Source organism: Ambystoma mexicanum, chromosome 2q, assembly GCF_040938575.1.
Source record: "Ambystoma mexicanum isolate Mex_15411 chromosome 2q, UKY_AmexF1_1, whole genome shotgun sequence".
NCBI classification, from domain to species: Eukaryota; Metazoa; Chordata; class Amphibia; order Caudata; family Ambystomatidae; genus Ambystoma; species Ambystoma mexicanum.
The window spans coordinates 1,269,839,066-1,269,851,671 of record NC_090924.1 but is presented as its reverse complement, the minus strand read 5'-3'; the positions used below and the strand labels follow the sequence as shown (position 1 = coordinate 1,269,851,671).

Below are 12,606 nucleotides of genomic sequence, written 5' to 3'. Positions count from 1 at the left end.
CATTGTGGAAACAGTCGCGGTGTGGATGCCAAACATTCAAAAGAGGTGTGAATAAATCAGCATGGACTTCTCAGCGTTCAAAATTAAGATCTGATGAGCAGGAGCAAAAAAACAGCTCCTGGGCATCAGGCATCATCCAGTAGGCTGGACCGAGAACCCAGCGCACTCAGAATCTGTCAAAGGAGCAGAACACTTAACTTTTTGTCCATTATGTATGCTTCAATATGTTTAAATGTGTCCCAAGTCTTCTTTGTTAGCATTCTCAAATAATAAAAGTAAATGTGACGTATGCATGATTGTAAGGCACCAATTGCTTTCAAGCTAACCAGGCTCACCTTGACAGAAGCAGGAGCTAAATAGCTCCCCTCAATTTCAAAACCCGCTTCTGCACGTTTGCAACATGCCCGCTAGTCGCGGGTTTGACGAGCACAGCAGGTACCCGGAAGCGGAGCAGGTGAAATTGGCAGATGCTTTGTCAGTAGCAACAGCTCCGGAGAAGATGTTTGTAACGCATTGTGTTCAACTGGTTAATAAATCCAACTGACCACCTTTCAAAGGGAAGAAGAGCCAAGGAGTTTTTTTGACAACCTGAACATTCAACACCACTGAAGAACCCGGTGTTGGCCACAAGCAAATGGAGACGCTGATCGATTCCATGTCACCCATCAACATTGTGAGAATTGCAAAAGACCAGAGAAACCAGACGACCACAAGTTTCTCCGATCCTACTGACATACTCCAGTCATCCATGCAAGTCAACGCAGTAGCCCTAATGTTCAGAGTACCTATACAAGTAGGTTTACTGTTACTTGAAAGCTGGGGTGTCCCAGAAGTTGTTTATGATCAAGTTAGGTGCCCAACGCCAAAGAAAGCCAAGCGAGAAGATCCGGCCACCATAACATGACCGTCGGAGACTCAGGCCTAGCTAAGACCAGATCCCCACAAAAAAAAAAAAAAAAGAACGCTGCCATGAGAATCACTGCAAAGAGACACTGAATCAGTGACATGTAATTCCTAATGTTTCCGGAAGGTCCCCTCTACCATATGGAGAAAAAAAATAAAGAGAACTCCAACACCCCCACCTCAACAACCTCCAGAAATAATGGAACAGAGGCTCGAACAGGAGTCACTGGTGGGAAGCATCCCAAAGCAACCAAGAGAAACAGGTGCAGGCCAGGCAAATCCAACCACAACGAAGACAGAAAAACTTTGGGGAGGGATGTGATGTCCTGACTATCTCAGCCAGGACACAGCCTGCTGGGGACCCCCGGGGCACCAGCCAAACATGCCATGGCAGAGAGGCCATGACGTACATGTAATTGGATATGAGAATAAAGAGACGAAACCCAAAAACGAGGCTCAAAGTGTGATATACCCCCTCCCGCATCGTGTGTCATCAGCTTTCTTTACACGCTGGGCATAAACACACAGCATCACCCAAATGACCTATGCCAAAATGTAAAAGTCTTTAGTTTCTCCAACAGTTGCATTCTGGGAGGTGTAGTACAGCTATCACGTCTGCCAACATGGCCCATTCCAGCCAGGAAATGCGAGCCCGGTGCTGGATTTAACTTTGCTTTCTGGAACGTTTAGTCCTGGATTCATACATTGGAATTTCAGGACTAGAAGTCTCAGAAAACAAAGTTAAAGCCAGCACTGGTGCAGCATCACCTGTAAACATGGCCTGTATGAGCTTCAAGGAATCGAAAGAATAAAAAGGAAAAGCAAACCCCACCACTGGGACACGGTGTCCCCAGTCACTGAAATGCAATCATCTGGAGTCTTGCAAACAGTGCGACAGGCATGGCAAGGATTACTAGCTCCAACCTAAATCTCTCGAATCTCATTGTAGAAAGCTCTTGGACTCCTATGTCTTAGGGCGTGGCCCTCCTAGAACACACCATCACAACAAGCTACACACACCCGAGTTTGAACAGCATTCCAGCAAACGGCAATCCCTAAAAAGCGTCAAAGGGCCGCAGTGTGAGCGCACAGCCCTGCAGGAGACTATAGGTCATCAACAGAACTTTAAATGCCCTTTTGTACAGCACGCTTCCGCCATAGCTTCTCAATAACATCCTCAAAGGGCAAGCTCGTGGCATTATAAACACAGATCGACGAGAAGAAACAAAAAATGATCTATGAGGCGATCGTGATACCAAAGCACGCGTGCAGATGTCTGCCGCGGCTGGAAGGCACCATAGGGAATAATCGAATATAGCAAGCCACGACTACAAAAATAACACCATTTATATGCCCGTAAATAAAATAATAATGGACTCACCTGACTGCACTACTTCCCTAGGCTTCGTGGATCAGTTCCTAAAAATGATCCCCTGCGAAAGAATATTCCCGATACTCATCCAACCCAAGCGCAGCCTACCCTGATCAGCTTCCCTTGTGTTGTCCTTAGGTGCACAATTTTTTGAAAACTGCGGCAGAACCAAGCGCTTTCTCGATTGGTCCTCATCCCGCCAATCACAACACTTCCAAGAATGCTGTTGCTAAGGGGCGGGGGCGTTTTGGAATTTTTGAAAAAATCTGCATTCACATAGACCAATGCCAGAACGCTGTGGCATTTAAGTGGGTGGGACTAAAGCCGTGCTCCCGCCTTCTAGAGGCAATGAATGGCTGTGTGGGCTCCGCCCACCCCTGGAGGAGGGCGGGGAACATCGTGGTTTAAATGTCCCTTGGTAGCTGAGGAGCATGGATACAGAAAGAGGACAAGACATCAAGAACGTCATATCTTGGCATGGCAGACATCTTCCAAGATAGATTAAACTAGAACACGTACATATACAACTTCCTACAATATTGCATTAATTCACCAATCTACTTTTCTTGATTTAAGATACTGTTATTGACTTTAATATAACTTTACTGAAATGGCTCTGTTCATCCAATGAGTGTCGGCCAGTGTGGGATTAGAGCTTAATTACGACTGATTTTTTTTTCAAATCCAATTGTATTTCCATTGTGTAGTTTTAGATCTTTCTCGCTTTAAGTGGGGCGGAATCATTTGTGAACTTAGTCGTGTATACGGCCCTGAGGCCGGCGTTGTTCTAGAAGAAGCCCAATACGTACCTTAACGCCACGGGTTTGGTGCTGGGGGGAAGCATGGTCTGAGTGACAGCAGCCATGGCCAGTGAAAATCACAGCTAATCGGCAGAGAGGATTAGGCGAGGCTGGTGGCCCGCCTCCACGTTCTGTCTGGTTCCAGTATGTTAACCACTTCACCAGCGGTTAATACAAACTAATAGCCAGAAAAAGTGTTCATTGTTGCAAGTACACCAGCGTTTTTGGATGGGGGATTGATCGGTCATTTTAATATGATTATAGGGTGAACCGCTCCAAACCTCTCAACTCACGCTATTGGCGGGGGTGTCAACCCGCCCCTTGCAATCAGTTGACTCCCCCACCTCCCAAAAAATATTGGGTGTTTCTCCCACGTTGGTGCCACGAAAGGTTGAGAGCTGTGGCTCAAGTCATAATGGAAAAGACAATTGCAAGACACAGGATTTTAAGAGAAAAAAACTGGACTGGATGACTATCCCACGCATGTAATTAGGAAACGTGTGAGCTTTTTAGGGGCATACGTGACAACCTTCAGGATTTAGATGTGAGACACCGGATATTTTAGTTTTTTTTACAAAAATGTTGCTTTTTTTTTTTTTTTTTTACTTCCTTCTAAAATTATTTCAACCCCAATACAACTCAATGAGGAAAAGTAATTCTCCGACTTTACGTGAGAAAATCTCACTCCCAGGTGTGCTGCAGAATGTTGACATGTTATGTTAGGTTAACGGTACTTGTACAACGCACCATCACCAACGGAATTGGTCCCCAGGCGCAATGGCGGATCTGTAAACAGGAAGGGGGGGTAGGGTTAGTCGGGAAGAGTGGAGAAGGAGAGTGGGAGAAGTGGTGTGCTGTTGGCAGCTTCAACTCGGTATACAACGAGTGCTGGGCTTTGGTGCTAGTATCGGATCGGGCAAGGCCTCAAGTGCGGTGGGTGAAGTTTAGGTGTTGTTGATGCGGTGTGGTAAAGTGCGTGTGGATTGCTGGGAGAGAGATGGTTGTGTGTTTTTGTGTGGGTTTAAGTATGCAGAAGATTGAGGGTTGGGTTAGTGGGGTCTGTATCCTGATCCAGGTACTTATGGTTCTGTTAGAGTTGTATACTTGTGGGTTGGGTTGTTGCTGGTTCCTCGTGGGCCGGCTCGCTTTGGTGGTGTTGTGCTGATCCAACTGTATCCTATTGAGTATAGTTTGGATTGGTAGGTGCGTCTGAACCTAATCTTCAGGTGTGGGACTGGGTAGGTAATATCTATTCTCAGGTTATCTAGTGTGATCCCGGTTGGTTAAGGCTTGAATGGTTCAGGTTCGGAGTCGTGTTGATGTGATGTCCTAGTGGATCCGTCTTGGCCAGCTTGTGTATTCAGTCATTCGTATCCTTCTGTCCTGATTGGTTCTTTGGTTTCTGTGGGGTGAACATCCTTGGGACTATTGTTTAGTTGTAGTTTTGTGTGGTGGGGCATTGTGCTTCCTGCTGTGTATTGGTGGACAGTGTGTAGTGATGAAACATTCTGTTTCTTACCCACTGCATTGGGGCTCGTGGTGCAGTGCTTCCTTTCCCTTTCTATATTTTGTCACTAGGGCTGTTGGGGATGGTAATAGTTAAGGTCATGGTTCTTGATGATTCGTCCTAGTGTTTCTGTCTTAGTTTGCTATGTTTACTGTCTTTGGTTGTATTGCGGCTGTCTCCCGTTTGGTCCTTTAGTATGCCGTGGGATATTTACCTTGGCTTTTCCCCATTGATTGATCGGTGTGTATCGCGGTTGCTCTACGTTCATTGATGTTTTTAGTTATGTTGTTTCCCCTGTGGCCGGACATGTATGGTAGGGGTGATTATGACACTAGTACTGTCATGTATGGGTGCCAACTTTTCATTTTTCGCTACAGGGGCAGACATTCCCACACCAGGCGAAGAGAGTTAACCATGCCCAGCCCCATGTCAAAACAACTCGTTATAGAGCACGTTTTTCACAAGAATTGGAAAAAAGCCACAGGGTTTAGAGGCAGGTCTAAACATAAAAGATTTCAGCAATAATCGCCTAACCTGCTGAGCTGTCTTTCCTCCGCATTCTGCTTCTGGATCTCCACCTCCCCTCTACTTCTGCACCTGGAAAACAGCTTTGGCCTGTCCACCCCTCTCATACCTCCTCCACCCAGCAGTTAGGCTCAAGGGATCCATTCATGAAATGGATTTCCTACTTTTGAAATGAGCAGCAATTGGTAATTTTGTAAAATGCATACTAACACTTCATTGAGCCTCTGTCTAGCAGAAGAGGAGCCAGAAGCCCTGTCGTGCCAAGCAATTTAAAAGTGCACAGTACTCGAGCCTTGTTTTTGGTCCACCTCATACAACTCTATGTAGAATATCCACCAGAGAAAAATGACACTCCTGGCCCCACGGACCAAGGAGTACAGGGTCAACTTCCCTGGCTGCCCCCAGGTACTCGGCGCCTATGTTTGTGTTGGTGGGCAAGGGGACCTGCTTCTGTGTGCGTGTTCCAGCGTGAATAAATAGTTTGGAGTAAAATGTTTTGATTGCTGCCTGTTTCTGCAGCACAGGGACTGGCCCTTTATTCATAGATTAATGACACATACATGCCCACATTTTGGGTCTCCTGGGCGGCAGAGTTTGTCAAGGAAAGATAGAGAATTGAATTTTACCACTGAATTGCAATGGAGCTAGGGATATTTTAGCAGGGAGAAAGTAAAAAAGAGCAACATTTTTGTAAAAATAAGTAGGATGTCTCCAACCTCAAGCAGGAGGGTTATCATGTGTGGTGTATGTTTCATCACTGGCCATGCTAGCGTGCCAGTACTTTATGATATCCTGCTCCCCATGAAAGCGTGCAGGACTTAGTTTTTGCAATCTTTGGGGCCACGCCTAAAGTAAATATACGTGTGCTGGCCAGTGCTCTGATTTGTTGCTTCACCCCTGCCTGCCACACAATTATGAGCAGTACATAACCTACATTAAGGTAGTGGCAACCATTGCAGTGCTTTATAAAGTGCATTTTGCTTACTACATTCACCAAACCTACCGGGTTTGTGCATAATGGTCTCAAAGCCTATTCTAATCTCTTGTAAAACTAGAATTTCGCAGTGTAAGTCACATCCAGAATGTAAACTCACAGGACACATATGCGCTAACACTGTGACTCAACCAGGAAGACGGAAAGTGAGAGAATTGAATTTGCCCTCTGATTTTCATTGCGATGAAGGATATTTTAGGACTGTGAGAGTAGAAACCTGAAAATAGCAATGTTTTGTCTTAATAATCTGCAGGAGCTCCCCACCGCACCCGAGATAGCCAAGAGAGGGGGCTTGGCATGCATGCAGATGAATTCCAAAGATGGCAGTTCCACAGGATTTTGATAGGGCAGTTGGCCCGAGGAAGGTGAAGCTGAATTTCTTTATCGAGGAAACAATAAAGAATCATCATAACCGCCTTCTGCCAAGTGCCTTTTGTGCACATAACGCAGACGTGGCGGAAACATGTTTGCTTTGGTGCCTTCAAGCAGTCTCACATGCGGCGTGCTACAAAACCACGGTAAATAAATATTTATCCAGATGTCAAGCAAATAATACAGAATGTCTAATATTTTCCCAGATGGTTTGGGCAAATAGACACTGCCTTTTTTTATTTGTGTGTTTTACAAGTGCCAAACATTTATTGATAGAACCCAGATGAGTGCACTCACCTAACGGTGTATGCAGAATTGGTGTGATTTTCAATAGTAATAATGTCCAATCTCCCTCATTAGCATGTTATGAGTTTTTCATTCTATTAAAGACACATATGGGAATATCTTGTGTTAGTGTTCCCTAGCCACTCATCAAGAAGCAAATAAAACAACATTTAAAGCTTTTACTAAAAACCTTAAATAGTTTTAAAAACTCAAACTTTAAACAACTCTTTAATAAGCGGGTATAATGCTCCGTAGAACAATGATCCTCCACAAATCAAAGAAGGGGAATGTAATCGGTCTCTCTTCCTCTTAATTGCTTGGAAACCACTCTAACACACCTGAACGAAACCAGACCATGCAGGCGATCAACCCTGATCGAGTGGGGTATCTTCCATCTTGCCAGTCACTGTTAACTCATGACACTTTAGATTATGCCATCCTCTGTGTCTTTAATACAATCAAAACCACCGGACATGCTTTTCAGAAGAAATTAGACATTGTGTTGTAAGACTTATGGCTTCTCCATTTTATGCAAGTTTAAAACATTGGTTCAACAATACATACAACCCGGACAGGATGTTTTCATAGAGCACATTAAAATACATTACTGAGACCAATTTACCACCTGACAATATCTTAATTTCTTCCTTCTTAGGCAAATAACTTAAATGGTTTTCCCACTGCAAATGGAATCAAAGAGGTAACAGCAAATCCTGCTTTCTTCTTCACCCAATGCACTGAACATGCCAGAGTAGTTGAAGAGGACATAATATGAGGCTTTCTGGAAGCAAAATGGAGTTGGGGTACAGATTTAGATTCAAACCTTTGTAGATATTTAACAACACAACAACAATATTAATCCGTCTTTCTCCGTTAAAAAGGGATACAAAATAGCGGTTGACATATATTTGGTAAAATATGCAATCAAAAGTGTAACTTCGTGTGGGGAAAACACTCGACATAATTCAAAGTCTTGACATCGGAAAACACCTGATGGAAATCAAAGATAGCGACATAGCTAAGTTTGCTAATAGTTATTGTGAACAGATGTAGTCAGTGGGTAGTAAGGTTCTGTAAAGGAAAATAGAGTCATATTGATCATTCATTGTACTTTTAAGGGCTGCAGAGTTCCATGTGTCAAGAGGTTTACATAAAGGTTTACTCTTTCACAAACGTGACAGCAGAAATAGCTGACTGGAACTTAATTATGCTCTAGTATGCCCTATACTAGGAGTCTTTGATAACCTGGAGGCATCTGCCTAAAAGTCGGTATAAAGTTGGGGTGTGCAATTTCCTTTCCAGCTGGCATAATTGTGATAAATCCTGACCTTGTGTTATGAGCAAGTACTGACCTTGGCTTGACACAGGTCTGGGACGCTCTGAGGTGGACTTCAAAGGGTCTGAGACGATGTGTAAGAACTACACACATTGAAAGTACTAATGCCTGAGAGGAAGAACAGGAAGCAGTACTTCCAAAGCAGCAGTTGAAGGGAATCCCCCATGAGGGAAACAGCCTTGTAGATGGTTTATTTGCAGTAATGAAAGAAGAATAAGGCAGTCCACAATCTTTAAGGTAGCAATGCGGGAGGTGGAGCAAGAACCGGAGACGGAAGAACCAGGGAACAAGTAGCGCTAAGAAGGAGTGCCAGGAAAGGAGCAGGTGAGAAAACAGGAAGAGATCTACTAGGAAAAGTAGAACAACGCCAGGGGCTCACCAGAGCAAAGAGACATACTTTCCAGTGTGGATCTGCTATACTCGTGCATCTGGACGCCGCCAGAGATCCCACCACCGGCGAACATGGCGGTCGCTATCTTGAACGTCGCATGTCGCATATGTGTCATCGGGAAGGCACTATCCTGGATGTGGCCACACTGGCACCTGAGTGTGTTGTGAAGATGCCATCATTTCCATAGTGAACAGAAACACGGGGGTGGAGGAGAGCTCCCGATACTTCGTCTCTATGTTAAAATGCATGGTTTGTTATTTATTTTCGCCTATGCTGGCGGGCAAAGTTGTTTTTTGGCACGCAATATTCATTTTGAAGATGAAATATGTCACCAATTCTGGCTGCGGCTACGTGCACGAAATGGTTCTCAATATTGCAAAGTTTATTACGTACTAAAGTGCATTCAGTGTAACAAAATAAACACACATAACCATATATGCCAATGTTATTACTAGCTAGACGTACATTTAGTGGAAAACAAAAGATGCATAACTACCGTGCAGACTTTTATTCACACATAGTTTGCCTCATGTAGGTGGAAGTAGAAGTACCTGTACCCACACAACACATTCGACTTTGAGATCAGCCTGCCTACTGGTTTTTCTTGGTAACTATCACTGGGTGTTTTGTGGATTGGAAGATGGCCTCTAGGAGCACACAATTCATCGATGTGGAGATGGCATGCCTAATACACTGCATGGCATGTTACATGCCACATATGCTGGAGTGGAGTTTTGTGACATACCTCCTCCCAGGAAGGAAGTAATTCTGGGAGAAAGTGGTGTCAAAGGTGGAGGTGAGAATTAGTGTCAAACACCCCCCAAACAGGCAAGTCATTGTTGGGGCAATGTATTGCGCCATGGGCCAAACCTGATTGCGAGCCCGGGCATGCAGTTGCAGGAGGCTGTGGGTGCGATTTCTCGCCGTCACCATAACCAGTACAAGAGGGACCCTATAAAAACTCAAACAGAAAAGAGTTGAGTAAACATTGCTTTATTAACACACAAGCATTCGCGAATGGGCCACAAGTTCAACCGTCTCGCAAAGCAAGTCGTCAAAGTGCCGCCCTTTCCCCTGCACATCGTGGTCCTTTTATACCCATCTGTTTTACATTGTCATACATTGCTGCACATAGATTATGTCCACCACAAGGCGGTTCCTCCCAGTCATGACTTTGCATCAACGGTCAACAGTTCAACATCTGCTATTGTGGTTTCCTGTTATCTGTTATTCGCTCTCTCTCGTGCCCCTCTGTGTCCTTATCTCTGTGCACGAGGCTGTGCTTACTCATTCCTTCCCCCCACCCGCATCCTGCAGACAGTTTCAGTTAGACTCAGCTCATTTCGACACACATGGACCAAGCACAATCCTTCTGCAAAACAAGCTCTTGTCAGGTTAAACAGGCCTCTGTCTAATTTACAATTACTATCCCTATATGGACATTCTCAACAACTCATGCTAGTCTCGGCATCTGCAAGTATCGCCATCAAAAGGAAAGCCTCTTTTCTTTTATAAACGCACATTCATTTAGCGCACATAGTGAAAAATACAAAACTCCAAGTGTGAGCACAATATTACACATGCAGGCTCACCTTCAAGGCTGTGAAACCCAGGCCCTTAATAGGAGCAGAAGGTGGTAGTAAGTGAATGAAAGTTACTTGTGAAATCTGTGTCTCATTTAACTTTCAGTTAATTTTTTAATCTAAATTCTAATTCAGAACTCTAAAGCCTTAACTAACGGTACGCTCTTAAAAAGAAACTGTAAACTCTGTCTAAATGCTGAACTAACTGTGAACTCTAAACCATGCTATACTGTATCCTAAATAATACATACGCTTGTTTCTTTTTCTTAGATGGGAATCGGGAGTCACATTTGGGAAGTTTCATTGAAGCAGGGAAGTCACTGCTCCAAAAGAAGTTTGCACGTATTGCCAGACCTGTACCGCAAGAAGGCACAGCAGCCTGTAGTGGCCCTCATCCAAGTGGCACTGGCACTAACTTGCTACCAGAACCACCGATAACGCAGCCATCATGGACTGTGGAAGAGAATAATGGGAAGTTCCAGGAAATTCAACAGCAGCTGGACCATGCGGAGGCCATTACAGGGCATTTCAAATAGAGGTCCAAACTCCATTCCTCAGGAGTAGTATTTATAATTTTCATTCCTCTTCTACCATTTTTTTCTTTTCTTATGTATGTTTCAGGGTTATATTTATTTGTGACTGGACACTCTTTTTTCCCTTTTGTTTTTATTTTTGTGTTGCTGCTGTATACACAGGGGTCCTCTGATCACTCCATGGGAAAATAGTAGTCTAAAAGGAGCACACACCGGGCAAGAAGAAACGCTGTCTATTACTGCCGGCAAAGCACAAATCAAACAGAACAGTGGATTGGAACTGGTTGACGAGAGCTAAGAAATGGGCGCACAGCCACAGCGAACATTAATTTTGTAAGATGAGTACAATAGTCCAAGCATTTGAAACTGTTACAGTTAGAACGTACATATTTTCCAGCATTCCCAGGACAGCAATTGGCTGTGTTATATGAGAAACCAGAGGGTGTTTCACCCGCTAGTCCCCGGGGATTTCTCTCTCAGGTGGCCAGGGCCCAGCCATCACCTTTGGATCCAGACCCTGGGTGTAGACCAGTGCGGGAGGATCACCTGGGTGAGGGGACTTTAGGGAGTGGGGGTGAGGCAGTATTCCCCCTTATTTTTTGTATCTAACCCATCCTATTTTTTCAGATTCTCTGAGGTCCCAGCCCCACCCCCTTTTCTACACAAACACTGGGCCGAGGAAGAGGGTGACTGAGAGTAACAACACTAACTTTCACACATCGTACTGGACATGTCCCACTAATCGGGTCAGGCAAAGTACTCTAAATGCATACACCTGATACCAATTAGCTCCCCTCACATGAATAAAAGGCAAAACCTAGAGACGCTCTGAGCAACGGACCAAGGGACGAGAGCAGCGGGTTGAAAACCCCAAGAGTGCCCTACTGGAGGTTCTTGCCTCCTACAGGCCGCAAAAGACACGTGGAGAAGGCCATATTCCACATCAGAAGGCTGCATTGTGTTTCAAGGACGCCAGCGACCCTCCCGGGTGAACGGCAGAGTTGGGGAGATGAGGTGAAGCCTGTGTTACTAATCGTGACTCGTGAATTGGAAATCGTAAAACCAAGAAAGAAACGCACATAGCCGGTGAGTTGTCAAGTGACCTGAGAGACCGGTGTGTGTTAAAGTATGAAGTAGCAACATTATATTGCAAGTGAAGGCTGCACACATGTGGATGAGACACGAAGAAAGGCAGACCTGTGAATGAACTTTGAAGTAAGGACAGCTGTCAAATCAGCCATACTAAGTAACAGAGTGGTCCGGTGAAAGGAAGTAGCCCACTCGATAGTCTCCATGTAAGGTACATATTTTGAAGCGATAAAGCAAATGAACGGCAAAAGTGAAGTAAGCAAAATTAACTCCTAAAGAAGGGGAGAGCGAAAGTTAAACCGAGAACCTGGAGCCGAATTGGTCCTGCTGTGGTCTATAAAGAAAGCCACCACATTCGAAAGTCTTTGACAGTCCAAAGTGGTCCGAGCCCGGCAGAGGGAGACCCGAGGTGTAATAAGCTTGGGGAAGGGGGCGTCCTTGCAAGTTTTGTTGAACTTTGTTGTGAGAGGTCTGAGCCCGACAGAGGGGCACCTACATGAACATTTTAATGAAACATTATTTGGAAGTCAGGAAAAGAGACTTTAATGTGGAAGGCCAGGCTGGCCTCGACCCATGTTTTGGAACTGTTTATTGTGTTGAAACCCGAGCCACAGTGTGTCATCCTGCCTACAGGGACAGCCTTACTGCGTGAGGTCTATCATGGGGAGGAGAGCTGGTTCAACTACATTTGTTCTTTTGAACACTGATTCTTTTCCTTTGCACACATTTCTCCTTTATACACGTTTTGTACAAGAGATAGGGCAGGCATAAGGTTTTGTTAATATAGGCCGTTTTGATTTGACAGACTCTACTAGGACTGTGTTATTTATCGTTTGATGGTCGATACTACCCCCATTTTAGTTATAGGGCAAAGTAGGAGTTTTTAAAATCACCAATAACTTCAATAAAGGTTTTA

General features: G+C 44.6%; 1 protein-coding gene across 2 annotated transcripts in view; it reads right to left on the bottom strand.

The window, feature by feature from the left end:
* The window catches only part of CCNB3 (cyclin B3), a 252,761-nt gene that overhangs the window by 137,393 nt on the left and 102,762 nt on the right, over positions 1–12,606 (bottom strand). Inside the window, exon 1 of one of the 2 annotated variants that reach the window (XM_069648670.1) lies at positions 2,285–2,545. The exons of the other annotated variant lie outside the window; for it this stretch is intronic. The gene's annotated coding sequence lies outside the window, so the exon portion shown is untranslated. Of the gene's footprint in view, positions 1–2,284; positions 2,546–12,606 lie in introns of those variants that run through there. 2 annotated transcript variants of the gene reach the window in all.